This window comes from Schistocerca gregaria, chromosome 10 (genome assembly GCF_023897955.1).
Source record: "Schistocerca gregaria isolate iqSchGreg1 chromosome 10, iqSchGreg1.2, whole genome shotgun sequence".
Taxonomy (NCBI): Eukaryota; Metazoa; Arthropoda; class Insecta; order Orthoptera; family Acrididae; genus Schistocerca; species Schistocerca gregaria.
Window position 1 is genome coordinate 66234404 of NC_064929.1, and position 16840 is coordinate 66251243.

The window sequence follows — 16840 nt, forward strand, 5'->3', positions numbered from 1 at the left end:
GTTCGTTGTCCTCGGTAGCGAGCGTTCGTCAGAGACAAGGTTATCATCAGAAGTGCCCCAGGCCATATGCATAAATGATCTGAACAACAGGGTGAGAATCAGTCTTAGATAAAAAAGTAAACGAGGCTGCGGAGGATGTATGGCAAAAATACATGCAACAGTTGAGCAACTGGCAGCATAGATGAACCAAGGGGCTACCAACATTTTCTCCTCAACGACCTTTCAGCGAACTTTGCTGTGCACGGGCCTCCACAAAATGTGCCTGGTTCATGTACCTATTCTGACTACTGCTCATAGGCATCGAAGACTGGAATTCGCATGCCATCACCGAAACTGGACACCCATTGAGTGGAGACAGATACGCTTTTCAGATGAATAATATTTTATGGTTCATAGGGCTGATGCTGTTGGAGCTGATGGCGTGAAAAGAATGAAAGCAAACACCCTACGACCCTGAGTGGGTGTTATGAGCTGGGGAATGTTTTTCTGGCATTCCCTGATCGATCTCATCATTCTGGAAAACAGACTGGATAGCACAAGTATTTATATGCCCTTGGGAAATAATATCCATCTCTAGATGCAATTTGTTTTTCCTTGACATGATAGCATCTACCAGTAGGACAATGCATCATATCACACAGCTCGCAGTGTACGTGTGTTGCTCGAAGAACACAGAGATGAGTTTACCGTACTTCCCTGAGCCCCAACCGCACCATGGTAGAACCCAATCAAGAATCGTTGGGACCACCTCGATCGGATTGTTCGCTCATGTATCCTCAACCGCGAAATCTAGCACAACTGACCATCAAAACGAAGTTGGTATGGCTCCACATTAGGCTTTTGACAGGTGGTCACATTAATGTGACTGGACAGCCTAAATGACTTTGATAGCTAAAAAAATCCGATTTTATTCATACTTCAAGTTTAATAAAACAGCTTAGTCTGTCCTGATTCTGTTTTGTGATTAGCCGCCAAGAACACGTGCTGCTAGCACACTTTTGATTTCAATGCTTGCGACGCCAACGTGTCTTACTTGATATATTTCGTATTTATACTTGCAGACTACGAAAGTATGCAGTTTAAATGAAACAGCACACTAAAGATCTCACTAAAACACTTCGTTTAATGTACGGTTTGTTGTAATAAAAGTGGCAAAAAGTGCAATACCGGCATAGGATACTGTTACAGTAAGGATTACACCAACATGTATAATTTACCGAAGTAGAATAGACCGTCTTTCGTTTCTCATACATAGCAAATATTAAATATGTACAGATCTCTCGTAGCCAACAAAAATATGACAACAAACTGCACAATAAAGAATTACAAATCAGAATGCGTACCAAGAAGTGACATTACAGCAGAAATTACCATTATTTCACTGCGACATAACCTAAAACACCGAAGGTCTTTGCTACATGATGCACTCATCAGTGAATCTTAAATCTTATAATTTACATCAATGCTCAAAAACTGTAATTCCTGCACACAGTCGAGTTCCTCTTTTGGGCTGCTGGCTGGCTCTGCAGATTTTCCTCAGCTAGATCATTCTTCTTACTGCATCTATCCCTTCAGAGTTTCCCTCCCTTCTAGACTTGAGAACCACAGCACTGTGGCATTATTCAATACAAAACTTACTCAAATACACCAGATTTCCTATGTTACACAAATAAATTACAGGATCAATAGAAGAATTCTTGATTAGAGATAATTAGTCACTTTAAAGGGAAAAACCTGTAAGTGGCGAGTATGATTAATTGATTGATTTATTGATCCATTTTCATCTACGGCTGCACAATGTGCAAGAGATATTTGGATTTTTTTGTTAATATTAACAGTTTTACGTATAATATACCTTTGTACATAATAACACACATTAATATATCAATTAATGATGAATACATAAATAAATGTTGTTACGCTATATACAGAGATATAAAATACAAATGTTCTTCTGAATGAGACTACATTGGGTAAACACACCAAAATTTAGTTTTGTAGGTATTCATTTGCTGTGTAAAAGCAGTGATCAACCAAGTATGACTTCAGTTTAGATTTGAAGTGACCAATGTTTTGTATGTGTTTAATGGTATCTGGTAAGGCATTGTATAGTTTGATACTAGGTTGGATAAGGCTGTTTTGAAATAACTTTGTGTTGGCGCTTTGAACATGTACATCCAATTTTTGTCTTGTATCATAGCTGTGTATTATGTGATTTTGAGTGATGAGTGGTCCTTTTGTATATAAGTTTTGCTTTAAATACATTATATTTTCAAGTATATATACGCAAGGAAGTGGCAGGATCTTCCTTTTTTGAAACAATGGTCTACAAGATTTGCGATTATCTACCCCTTCCATTATTCTTACAATTTTTTTTTTTTTTTTGAATTTTGAATGTTTTGATGGCATCTACAGAATTTTCCCAGGACATAATCCCATACCGGAGGTGAGAGTGTACAACTGCATAATATGCACACTGAAGGGTGTTGTAGCTGGTACAATTGTTTAATGTACACAGCACAAAACAAGAAGTACTTAATTTTTTGTTCATCTGGTCAATCTGTGCTTTCCATTTCAAGTTGTCTTGTAGGTGAAGTCCAAGAAATTTGGTACAGGCTGTTTTGACAATTGTCTGTCCATATACCTCTAGATTGGGTGATATCAGATTTTTTGTTGGTGCTGTGTGTATATGCATAACTACAGTTTTTTCAGTGTTTATTACTAAGTCATTGTCATCAAAGTAACATGTTACCCTGTCAGTGGTTTCTTTTATGTTTTTACAAGAGTTTCTTTCGAGTTTCTTGTAATTAGAACACTTGTTTCATCTGCAAATTGAAATATTTTACTGCTGTCATTGCTTATGTTTAGGTCATTTACATAGAGTAAGAACAGAAAAGGATCCATTACTGATCCTTGTGGCACTCCATATTTAACAGTAAGTAGCTTGGAATTATATATCCTAATGAGTTTGTCCCTTTCTTGATCTATTTCCACATATTGTTCACTGTTTTCAAGATAAGAGCTGAGACAGTTGTTAGCTGTTCCCCTAATGCCAAGATTTTCTAGCTTGTGTAGCAATTTGTCATGATTTATGGTGTCAGATACCTTTGACAAATCTAAAAATATGCCCATGGTAAGTTTTTTGTTGTCTAATGCTATCAGTGCCTCTAAGAGAAAGGAGTGAGCCGCAGATTTGGTTGAGCAGTTTGCTCTGAATCCATGTTGAGATTCTGACACAATGCCATTTACCTCTAAGAAGTCTGTTCGCCACTTATTGAAAAGTCATGTTAACATATTTGAGAAAACAGAAAGAAGTGCCAGTGGTTTGTAGTTGGAAACATCATCTTTGTTTCCTTCCTTTTGCTATTTTCAAACATGAAGGAAAAGTTCCTGTAGCAAAAGATAGGTTGCATAGGTGGGTTAAGGGCTCAGTAATCAAGTCCCCACACTTTTTTATAATGAAATCAGGTGTATCATCTACACCTGCAGAGTATTTCATTTTGAGATTTTTTATTGTATTTCTTTTACATTTGTTGGGTACAGAAACATTGATCTGCTTGAGACTGTTTCCCTGTTTCTGTATGCTATTTTCTGTTAGAAATCTGTTGTAGTTGTTTCTCTGTTACATTTATAAAATAGTTATTAAACATATTAGCTACTTCTCTACTTTTGTATTGTACTATACACTATGATTCTTACTGGAGATAGTTCTGGAATGTTTGTACTGCAGTATTACTGAAAGTTCTGCCCATGCGTGTAGTCTTCTTCATATAATTATAGGATGGATTAGTGTTTACACAAAAGCTGTGCATGATGGTCTGCCAGTCCAGCTTTTATTACAACTGATTTATATTTTGTTTTGGAGCTTATTATTATTTTGTCTATGGAAGTGCTACAATGATTCGTTTCACGTGTAGGGGACTGGATTGTAATCTCCAAATTATTGGCTGTCAATATGTTCATCAGCTCAGATTTTGAATTGCTTCGCTTATTAAAGTCTACATTTAGGTCTCCACACATAAGAACTGTTTTTCGATTTGTTACTAGTTTATTTAGTAAAGTATCAAGCCGAGTATTGAATTTTTTTAGGTGGGAATCTGGAGAACTATATGAACATATTACAACTAACTTGAATGCTGGAATTTCTATGCCTGATATTTCAAAATCTTTCTCAGTGTTTAAGGATTCAACATTGTCTAAGTTATTGAATTCGATATCTTGCTTTATGTATATGCAGTCCCTCCACGTGTAAACTTATTTCTACAAGTTTGTGCTGCTAACACATAATCCGTTATTTTCACTGTCTTTAACTCATTTTCTTTCAGCCAGTGTTCAGTTAAACACAGTATATTAACATATCTGAGTTCATTTGATAGCAAGATTTCAAGCTCTCTTACTTTATTCTTAAGTGACTGTATATTGTGATGAACAAGAGTGAATTGGCGAGATTTTAGGTTTGTTCTGATTGTACTTGATTGACCACTTACCTTTATTCCTTAATTTAAATTGTGTGAGAAATCTTCGTTCTCATCTAGAAGCGCGAGTTGGTTTTTTTCCATTGGTTGTAAGAAACTGTCCTGATGATGAAAAGGGGCAGTTTTCCATCTCTCTGGCCATTTTAGTTGTCTGGTCGATGTTGAGGTGGTTTCTGTTTTTGCTGCAAAGACTGCTACTGTAGGTAAATGAATGAATGAATATAGCGAGAAAGCGCCGGCAGACAGGCACATGAACAAAACACACAAACACACACACAGAATTACTAGCTTTCGCAACCGATGGTTGCTTCTTCAGGAAGGAGAGGGAAAGACGAAAGGATGTGGGTTTTAAGGGAGAGGGTAAGGAGTCATTCCAATCCCGGGAGCGGAAAGACTTCCCTTAGGGGAAAAAAAGGACAGGTGTACACTCACACACACACACACACACACACACACACACACACACACACACACACACACACACACACATATCCATCCGCACATACACAGACACAAGCAGACATATTTAAAGGCAAAGAGTAAGGGCAGAGATGTCAGTCGAGGCGGAAGTACAGAGGCAAAGAAGTTGTTGAAAGACAGGTATGAGCGGCGGCAACTTGAAATTAGCGGAGGTTGAGGCCTGGCGGATATCGAGAAGAGAGGATATACTGAAGGGCGAGTTCCCATCTCCGGAGTTCGGATAGGTTGGTGTTGGTGGGAAGTATCCAGATAACTCGGACGGTGTAACACTGTGCCAAGATGTGCTGCCGTGCATCAAGGCATGTTTAGCCACAGGGTGATTCTCATTACCAACAAACACTGTCTGCCTGTGTCCATTCATGCGAATGGACAGTTTGTTGCTGGTCATTCCCACATAGAAAGCGTCACAGTGCAGGCAGGTCAGTTGGTAAATCATGTGGGTGCTTTCACACGTGGCTCTCCCTTTGATCGTGTACACCTTCCGGGTTACAGGACTGGAGTAGGTGGTGGTGGGAGGGTGCATAGGACAGGTTTTACACCGGGGGCAGTTGCAAGGGTAGGAGCCAGAGGGCAGGGAAGGTGGTTTGGGGATTTCATAGGGATGAACCAAGAGGTTTCGAAGGTTAGGTGGACGGCGGAAAGACACTCTTGGTGGAGTGGGGAGGATGTCATGAAGGATGGATCTCATTTCGGGGCAGGATTTTAGGAAGTCGTATCCCTGCTGGAGAGCCACATTCAAGGTCTGATCCAGTCCCGGGAAGTATTCTGTCACAAGTGGGGCACTTTTGGGGTTCTTCTGTGAGAGGTTCTGGGTTTGAGGGGATGAGGAAGTGGCTCTGGTTATCTGCTTCTGTACCAGGTTGGGAGGGTAGTTGCGGGATGCGAAAGCTGTTTTCAGGTTGTTGGTGTAATGGTCGAGGGATTCAGGACTGGAGCAGATTCGTTTGCCACAAAGGCCTAGGCTGTAGGGAAGGGACCGTTTGATATGGAATGGGTGGCAGCTGTCATAATGGAGGTACTGTTGCTTGTTGGTGGGTTTGATGTGGACGGATGTGTGCAGCTGGCCATTGGACAGATGGAGGTCAACATCTAGGAAAGTGGCATGGGATTTGGAGTAGGACCAGGTGAATCTGATGGAACCAAAGGAGTTGAGGTTGGAGAGGAAATTCTGGAGTTGTTCTTCACTGTGAGTCCAGATCATGAAGATGTCATCAATAAATCTGTACCAAACTTTGGGTTGGCAGGCTTGGGTAACCAAGAAGGCTTCCTCTAAGCGACCCATAAATAGGTTGGCATACGAGGGGGCCATCCTGGTACCCATGGCTGTTCCCTTTAATTGTTGGTATGTCTGGCCTTCAAAAGTGAAGAAGTTGTGGGTCAGGATGAAGCTGGCTAAGGTGACGAGGAAAGAGGTTTTAGGTAGGGTGGCAGGTGATCGTTGTGAAAGGAAGTGCTTCATTGCAGCGAGGCCCTGGACGTGCGGGATATTCGTGTATAGGAAAGTGGCATCAATGGTTACAAGGATGGTTTCCGGGGGTAACAGACTGGCTACGGATTCCAGGTGTTCGAGAAAGTGGTTGGTGTCTTTGATGAAGGATGGGAGACTGCATGTAATGGGTTGAAGGTGTTGATCTATGTAGGCAGAGATACGTTCTGTGGGGGCTTGGTAACCAGCTACAATGGGGCGGCCAGGATGTTTGGGTTTGTGAATTTTAGGAAGTAGGTAGAAGGTAGGAGTGCGAGGTGTCGGTGGGGTGAGGAGTTTGATGGAGTCAGGTGAAAGGTTTTGTAGGGGGCCTAAGGTTCTGAGGATTCCTTGAAGCTCCACCTGGACATCAGGAATGGGATTACCTTGGCAAACTTTGTATGTAGAGTTGTCTGAAAGCTGACGCAGTCCCTCAGCCACATACTCCCGACGATCAAGTACCACGGTCATGGAACCCTTGTCAGCCGGAAGAATGATGATGGATCGGTCAGCTTTCAGATCACGGATAGCCTGGGCTTCGGCTGTGGTGATGTTGGGAGTAGGATTAAGGTTTTTCAAGAAAGATTGAGAGGCAAGGCTGGAAGTGAGAAATTCCTGGAAGGTTTGGAGAGGGTGATTTTGAGGAAGAGGAGGTGGGTCTCGCTGTGATGGAGGACGGAACTGTTGCAGGCAGGGTTCAATTTGGATAGTGTCTTGGGGAGTTGGATCATTAGGAGTGGGATCAGGATTGTTTTTCTTCGTGGCAAAGTGATATTTCCAGCAGAGACTACGAGTGTAGGACAGTAAATCTTTGACAAGGGCAGTTTGGTTGAACCTGGGAGTGGGGCTGAAGGTGAGGCCTTTGGATAGGACAGAGGTTTCGGATTGGGAGAGGGGTTTGGAGGAAAGGTCAACTACTGAATTGGGGTGTTGTGGTTCCAGATTGTGTTGACTAGAATTTTGAGGTGTTGGGGGGAGTGGAGCTGGAAGTGGGAGATTGAGTAGATGGGAGAGACTGGGTCTGTGTGCAATGAGAGGAGGTTGAGGTTTGTTGGAAAGGTTGTGGAGGGTGAGTGAGTTGCCTTTCCGGAGGTGGGAAACCAGGAGATTGGATAGTTTTTTGAGGTGGAGGGTGGCATGTTGTTCTAATTTGCGGTTGGCCTGTAGGAGGATGCTATGTACAGCCAGTGTGGATGTGGGAGACGAAAGATTGAGGACTTTGATTTGGGATACGAGTTGACGGTGAAGCAAAGCAAGCGCTGTATCATGTATAAGATACAGAGGCGAGCGAGTGCACGGGACTTACCCTAGTTCACTGCTAGTAGCGTCACGTCATCGTAACGCGCCTGCATATAGTATTGCACCACATTTAACATAAAAGTAAAAATTAAGATTTGTGTGTAAAACTTTGTTAAAGTATAGTTCTATGTAATAATGTTTCAGGTAACAAATCTTAATGTTATAAAATTAGTAGTTTACGTAAAATTCACGTTTTGAAAGAAAAATAGGAGGCGCTAAATAATAACGCTAGGAAGCCAAAATTTGGTGAGAAGGTGCAGTAAGAAGTCATTAATGAGTGGTGCTGGTTTCCAAAACCATAAAACTAAAATTGACTCCAGAATCCGCGTTTTTCGGAAAAATCAGAGGCGCGAAATAATAGAGCTACAATATTGAAAATTGGTAGGATGCTTCAGTTCACCCTAATAATAATAATGGAAATACCACAATCAGTTACCTCTTCTAGTTTTTTAGTAATTTAGTAAAAACTACTTTTGTGAGTAAAATGTACATAAGCATTATAGATTAAGTACTTTAAATTTTAATGATAAAACAAATTCTTTAAGACCAATGATCAGATAGGACAATTAACAAAGCTACACCAAGTTTTAGTCTTGTAGCATAATTAACAGCTGATACAAGTCTTGATAAAGCTATGGTTCAGAGGTAACAATCTACCGTTAGTTCCATTGTAAAAATTCTAGAGAGTAAAGTTTTAATTTTAGCGGGCTGAGATTTTCTACGTGCTTCTGTACTGCTCAGATGTATGTATACAAAAATTGAGAAGTTTGTAAAGCTATTATTAAATGTGATATTTAAGATTATGTGCCTGAGATAGCGATCATTTGGACGCTGCAGGCATCTGCATAGGAACGGAAAGAACAGATGCTCTCTTGGCGGTACGCGCCGGAGCTATATAAAAAGAGCGGCAGAGGCAGTAGTAAGCTCACTCCGCATTAGACCAACGCCTAGTCCACGCGAGCTTAACGTCCGATCGCGCCTCGCCTCGGGTGACGTCATAGCGGGCTGTGACATGTGCGTACTTAGCAATGTAAACGGACATTGAAAATCGCGAGGACTGTACACCGTCCTGGATCGTTTAGACTTCGGTAACAAACTGTTATTGTGCCGTCCGTGTGAAGTATAATTCCGCGTGGCAAGTGGTGACTAACTCCACTTTTAAGGCGAGCATTAATCTTTTTTTTTAACATTATTGCGAACTATTAATAGAGCACCGTTAGTTAGAGTAATGAACTATTCGGGAGGAACTTGCTGTAGAAGTCGCCTCTGAACTATTAAACGATTGGCTGAATTAACAATATTTAATGTCTTTAGCATTTTCAGAAGTTTCGAGTAATTTGTGTGAGCCTTTAAGATAATAAAATCTTGTTTGGAACTTTAAATTTTATTGAAGCAGCCCTAATCCCGTGAAGAACTATGGATATTTTTCGTTTAGCTGGGCTGTACAGGAATGTGGCCGTGCAGACTGGGAACTAAGGTCAGTAAGTTTCCCTTCGCTTTCTGACTGGCCACCAAATTAGTTGCCAGGCTCGCGTGATTTAAGGTGGCAATGTTCAACTGTCATTCAACATTAAACAACGACTTCTTCGCCGTCCCACATATGTTGCATCGGCAACAGTCTGTTACGTGAAATGAACATTCAAACAACTCATTCGACGACTTCTTCGCCGCCCCACATATGGTGCTTATCGGCCGGGAAAACTGAATTAAAAGCAAATAAAAGTGCTCGATGTGTGAAAGCGATTGGTATAAATTAACGAACTTGGTAGGCAATAACAGGACACTGAATTGAACTAGTGTGGGAACAGTGTTACCAGTAAAGGCGGGTGTAGTGTATAAACAATAAGTGTCTACCGCTGTACGTTGGTTAGTGACGATGGTGAGGAAGGCGACGATGCTGGATCGCGGCTGCCGACGGCGCTGAGACTAAAGGAAGACGGTGCGTCATCGCGGAGCTGCGCTGATCTGCGAGACAGCTGCCGGCTGCGCCGAGCGGTCAACGGTGCCTTGCTGCCCCCCCCCCCCCCCCCCCCTGGAGCTATTGCAGTAGGCGATTCCTGTGGCGGTACTCGACGCTACGGCTGCTGCTGCTGCCTTCAATACGTCGCGACGCGTCGCATCACGATTGCTGGTACACCGCGACGACATCATTCGTCGAAATCAAGCATTTAAGTTAAGTCAAAGACTTTTAAAATATTTATTAACTGCTGCTAACAAACTAAAAGATATGGAAAGTAGTGTACATTTCAGAAGGGAACCGGTCTCTGACCAAGAATCCTCACGATCAGGAATTGAGTTTAATGAGGATGGTTCCATTAATCCCTCAAATATTGAACTAGAACGTAATTTGTCACCAGTAAATTATGACTTTAATTTAAATGAGAGTGCAGGGATGCAATCAATAAGTGAAATAGAAGTCAAAAGGGAGCCAGTAGAGTTGCTAACTTTGTCAGGTAGTGAAACTGAGCTCAATATATCTCCAGCTCAGTCAAGTCAAGAGATACAAAGTATCAAGGTAGAAGCTCCGGATTGGATGCAAATACTGTTTGCCAAACTCGAATCAAACCAAAATAAAATTGAGGCTAAAATTGAAAATAGTAATAAAGAGTTGGAGAATAAAATTGAGGTTAGTAATAAAGGGTTGGAAAATAAAATTGAGGATAGTAATAAAGAACTAAAAGAAGAACTGCAATCAAAATGGAATAGTTTGAATTATAAGATAGATGCTATTCATCATGACATTCAAGTAAAAGTAGGGCAACAGTTAACTAAAATGCATAGTACTTTCAAATGTGAAATAGATCAAATTAAAAAAAATTATCAAGAGGCAGATGAACTTTTGGAAGTGAGGTTGTCCGAAAGATTGAGCAACGAGTCCAAACTTTGCTCTGACAAAGTTAAAGAGGTACAAATTAAAGTAGATACTTGTCAGAAAAACATTGAGAAAGTAAAAGAAACCTGTACCGAAATTCGTGGTGCAGTGGAACAAAGATGTTCTGCCAGGATAGAAGCAGTAGAGTCACAAGTAGAGGAATTAAATACTAACATTGCTAACCTAGAAAATAGAGTAACCTCTGTTAATTCTAGTCATTCTACTGTACAGCATGTGACTTCAGTTGACGCCGCTTTTATAGGGTGTCGACAGTTTTTGCGCTTTGATCCTGATAAGTACATTCACCCTCTTGAATTTTGGAATGACTTTGAGGATGTTCTCCCCAACACTTGGTCAGAAAGAGAAAAAATTTCATTTATAAGAAGTCATTTGTCAGGTGATGCTTTGCGATGGTCAGCGGATGTAATGATCAAATGTAAAACTTTATCTGAATTTAAGTCTGCATTTCTCAACGAATACTGGTCACATAACAAACAAAATGATGTGTTAAGGGAATTCTGGAGTGGTAAGAAGTTTTTCCCAGGGCGTGAATCAGTAAAGGATTTCGCTAGGAAGTGGGTTTCAAGACTGTCACATTTGACAGAAAAGATGAAGCCAGATATGATCATTATGGGTTTAGAAGGTAAGCTGCCGTGGTACTGGCAGAAGAGGATCATTTCCGCCCCTAGAGATAATATAGACAAATTTATTGAATATCTGGAAAGAGTGGAAAGAGTAGCTGCTGCTGAGGAGCAGGTGCAGCAGAATAACAAATCTTCTAACAATCACGTACAAAATAATGGAAACGTGAACGTTAGAAATATGGAAGTTAGGCACACCAAAACAAACTATCGAAACCAAAGCCGTGGCAGAGGAAGAGGGGGTAGATACTCACCACGCTTTCGTAACAACTACTATGACGAAAGTGGAGAAGTAAATCCTATGCCATTAAGACAAGAAGGGAGTCATGATGCTACTATATCTAGTGGTGTCACAGATGAACACAACAGGCCGCGTGTGGGAAACTAAATCCCGTCTATGAGGAAACTGGCGCTCACCAGGCGGTAACAGTAACACAGCCAGTAACGGAAACACAGACAATCAGCCAACATACACAGACAGACAACATGGATGACGAAATAAATACAGATAAAACCAGTGATGTGTTAAGCCACTCTCACAAAATAGTGGATAGTATTTTGGATACACTAGAAAAATGGGTCAAGGAAGAACAGGAACTCAAGGTAGATAATGGGGAAGAAATAGATAATGGGTTTGAGTCTGATGGGAATAATGATGAAGTAAAAGCCTACATCTTCGATGAAAATGGCAATCTAAAAGCTGAAGTAGAAGTAGCAGAAGTAGAATCAGTACTGCAAAACTTTTGAGAGGAGGAAATGATGAATGAAGGGGGTAGAAATAGTAACGAGGTGAAAGAATCTAGTAGCTGTGTAAACGTGCCACAAATGGTTGAAGGTGACGACATTCTTATGAACAGCAATATTGCGCAGGGACGCAGTTGCTCAGAGGTAGAGGATAGTTTGGCTGATGTGCAGCAAACAAAAGTATAAAAAGTCGTCAGATGCTTCGATTTAAAGTTAGTGGACAGATTAGAGAAAGCAGCTAAGATTATAGAGCATGATGAGCCCCAGGATGTAAATGTAAATGTAATTGCAACTGATCAGAATTACTTTAGCTGGAAGAACATAGAACGAGATTTATTAGACGAGGTGTGTGAGCAACCTGTTCAATGTAAAATAACTCACCCTGTTATCAAAGTAAACATATCAGGAGTCACTGTGCGTTGTCTGCTTGACAGTGGCAGTGAAGCAAGTGCTTTATCACAAACATTTTTTGACACCATACCCAATAAAGAGAAGTTAACAGTTATGAAAGTAAGTGGCTTAAAGATTATAGGTGCTACTGGAAAAGTCTCTAGACCAGTTCAACACGAAGCTTTGATACCCATTGGTATAAATGACGTAGTAATAGATCATCCTTGTTTGATTGTGCTAGGCTTAAGTGTTGATATGTTGATTGGTACTGATTTCTTATCAAAGTACCAGGGAAAGATCAATTTTGATCAGAACAACTTAATTTTAACTTTACCTGACTCTAAAGTGATAAGAGAGTCTTTTATAGGAAGTCATATAGGCGGTAGTAATGAAATTTGGGAACTGCCTATTAGAGTAATAAAGAATAGAGGATACTTGCAGGAAAATTTGGTTTTCTGTGAGAATGAGGAAAGTACATTGGATGAGAAGAAAGCACAGGCCAGGGCAAATATACGCAAAAGAGCTTTAGATAGGAAAAAGAGGCATGATGCAAGGGCTTCCCCCACTAGTTTTAAAATTGGTGAGCTAGTGCTGGTCAAAACAAAAGAAAAATCAAAGAAAATTTCTGCAGAAACTAAAAAGTTTATGCATGTATATCATGGACCATTTAGAATAGTAAGTAAACCTCATGCAAATGCCTATCGTTTGGAATATCCAAAGAGTAAGAGAGAACTAGGTCTAAGAAATATTGTGGATCTAAAGGAATTTAAAATTAACAGTAATTAATTACTGTAGGGAGTCTGCCACTCTTTGGCGGATACACGGTTTGGCGTACCGTGCAGTCCCAGCTGGGTGAAACTTTATTTCCTTTTCAAGTTTCATTCCCTTCTTCTGGTCTATCATAACAGGTAAGAATCACATATGTCTTCATGTTGTATATATGCTATTAGGTTTTAAGTATTCTTAGTAAGGATCTACCTAGTGAATGGCAAAACAAAAGTCTGAGTACCAATAAGAGGCAAACATGGCTAAAATAAATAAATTAAAATATTTCATGTAATTGTAAAGGGTTAGAAACTACAACTAAGAGAGACACTTTGCAGTATACGAAGTACGGTATGAATATGAATAATCCATGAGATTATGCAGAAGGTAGTATGTTGCTAGAAATAAGGTTGTCTGAAGGAAAACAGCGTAAGAAGGTAATGCTCATAGAGGCAAGCAATGGCGTTTTAGAATTAAATAAATGGAGATGTGTGGAAGTGGTGTGAGGATCGCACCAAATATATAGAAACAGGACGTCAATAGGCTGACAAAAGGAAAAGGGAGAAAGAAGTGGAGAAATGAAGTATTTTGAATCTGGAAGAAAAGGGAGAAAATGAATAAGGTGAAGAAGTGAAGTAAGTAAATTGAAGTAAATGATGTAGGATTAAAGAATAATTCCCTCACGTCTCGTGAAATGGTGAAAAACGCTAAATCTTGCTTGAGGCAAATAAATAGTTAAACAGACAACAGAAACACACAAATATTGGAAAATGCAGAAATTTGGAATCGGTATACTGAAAATAACTAATTTCTTTAGTAATTCATACAATAAAGCAAAGTGCTGGCAGCAAATGACTTCTTTGATGAACTAATCCATACGATAATTAAGCCAGAGTACATTAAAACTAAAAGGTTACTCAATTTTCTAAGTTGAAGCAAGATCTTAATATATTAATTTGCTAAAAGAATTTTCACTATTTAGGAACCTAAAAGATTATTTATGAAAGAAGAAAGTAGGAGCTATTGTATCAGATACGACTTAGTGCTAAATGTCTTTCTGACAACTTCACAATTAGTAAAATAGTGCCAGAATATAAACTATAAAATGTACTTTGTCCTACCTTAGATATAAGTTGAAAACAGAAACTTAGACTGTATTGTCTGTTTCTCAGGGACATGCAGGCTGCATGAATGACTGACAACAAGCGGTAGGGAGATTGGAAGTAGAGACGCAAACCACAGTGAATACAATTTCCTCCCACAATTTTGTCAATCAGTGAAATTAAATGAGTGTTACAATAGGACACCCACCACAGTGCCGAGTATTATAGTAAAAGAAAAATGTGAGTGCGTTGCTGTGATAAAAGTCGTGTGTATTTTCTTTTTCAGGAAGAGACTGATTTTAAAGAAAAAAAAATAACTATTTTGTAACCATTGAAAAATTTATATTTCCATGTAAATGTATGTAAATAATTTGTGAATATCTTCTGTACTAGGTTTTCTATGTGTATATGAATATGATTATTTTGTGTATGTAGTAATAAGGAATTTCCTAAGAAGAAGCAACTTAAGTTGAAAGAGGTATACTAAAGTAATCCATCGCTTGTTTGTTCTTTTAGAAATTTAATTTTGTTCAAAAATAGATTTTCACGAAAATTAAAAAGGGGGTGATGAAGCAAAGCAAGCGCTGTATCATGTATAAGATACAGAGGCGAGCGAGTGCACGGGACTTACCCTAGTTCACTGCTAGTAGCGTCACGTCATCGTAACGCGCCTGCATATAGTATTGCACCACATTTAACATAAAAGTAAAAATTAAGATTTGTGTGTAAAACTTTGTTAAAGTATAGTTCTATGTAATAATGTTTCAGGTAACAAATCTTAATGTTATAAAATTAGTAGTTTACGTAAAATTCACGTTTTGAAAGAAAAATAGGAGGCGCTAAATAATAACGCTAGGAAGCCAAAATTTGGTGAGAAGGTGCAGTAAGAAGTCATTAATGAGTGGTGCTGGTTTCCAAAACCATAAAACTAAAATTGACTCCAGAATCCGCGTTTTTCGGAAAAATCAGAGGCGCGAAATAATAGAGCTACAATATTGAAAATTGGTAGGATGCTTCAGTTCACCCTAATAATAATAATGGAAATACCACAATTAGTTACCTCTTCTAGTTTTTTAGTAATTTAGTAAAAACTACTTTTGTGAGTAAAATGTACATAAGCATTATAGATTAAGTACTTTAAATTTTAATGATAAAACAAATTCTTTAAGACCAATGATCAGATAGGACAATTAACAAAGCTACACCAAGTTTTAGTCTTGTAGCATAATTAACAGCTGATACAAGTCTTGATAAAGCTATGGTTCAGAGGTAACAATCTACCGTTAGTTCCATTGTAAAAATTCTAGAGAGTAAAGTTTTAATTTTAGCGGGCTGAGATTTTCTACGTGCTTCTGTACTGCTCAGATGTATGTATACAAAAATTGAGAAGTTTGTGAAGCTATTATTAAATGTGATATTTAAGATTATGTGCCTGAGATAGCGATCATTTGGACGCTGCAGGCATCTGCATAGGAACGGAAAGAACAGATGCTCTCTTGGCGGTACGCGCCGGAGCTATATAAAAAGAGCGGCAGAGGCAGTAGTAAGCTCACTCCGCATTAGACCAACGCCTAGTCCACGCGAGCTTAACGTCCGATCGCGCCTCGCCTCGGGTGACGTCATAGCGGGCTGTGACATGTGCGTACTTAGCAATGTAAACGGACATTGAAAATCGCGAGGACTGTACACCGTCCTGGATCGTTTAGACTTCGGTAACAAACTGTTATTGTGCCGTCCGTGTGAAGTATAATTCCGCGTGGCAAGTGGTGACTAACTCCACTTTTAAGGCGAGCATTAATCTTTTTTTTTAACATTATTGCGAACTATTAATAGAGCACCGTTAGTTAGAGTAATGAACTATTCGGGAGGAACTTGCTGTAGAAGTCGCCTCTGAACTATTAAACGATTGGCTGAATTAACAATATTTAATGTCTTTAGCATTTTCAGAAGTTTCGAGTAATTTGTGTGAGCCTTTAAGATAATAAAATCTTGTTTGGAACTTTAAATTTTATTGAAGCAGCCCTAATCCCGTGAAGAACTATGGATATTTTTCGTTTAGCTGGGCTGTACAGGAATGTGGCCGTGCAGACTGGGAACTAAGGTCAGTAAGTTTCCCTTCGCTTTCTGACTGGCCACCAAATTAGTTGCCAGGCTCGCGTGATTTAAGGTGGCAATGTTCAACTGTCATTCAACATTAAACAACGACTTCTTCGCCGTCCCACATATGTTGCATCGGCAACAGTCTGTTACGTGAAATGAACATTCAAACAACTCATTCGACAACTTCTTCGCCGCCCCACAACGGGTGTGTTCATTGGCCGAGTCGATGTATAGGTGAAGGATTAGGCGCGTGAGGGCTATGGATTGTGCTGTTTGGAACTGGTATAAGGACTGATGGAAAGAAGGATTGCAGCCAGAGATAGGAACTTTAAGTGTGAGGCCTTTGGGAGTAATGCCAAATGTCAGACAAGCCTGAGTAAATAAAATATGAGAGCGTAATCTGGCTAGGGTGAAGGCATGTTTGTGGAGGGAATGTAAATAAAATTTAATGGGGTCGTTGTAGGGATGTTGTGAGGTTGACATGGTATTAGTAGGTGGAAAGGGTA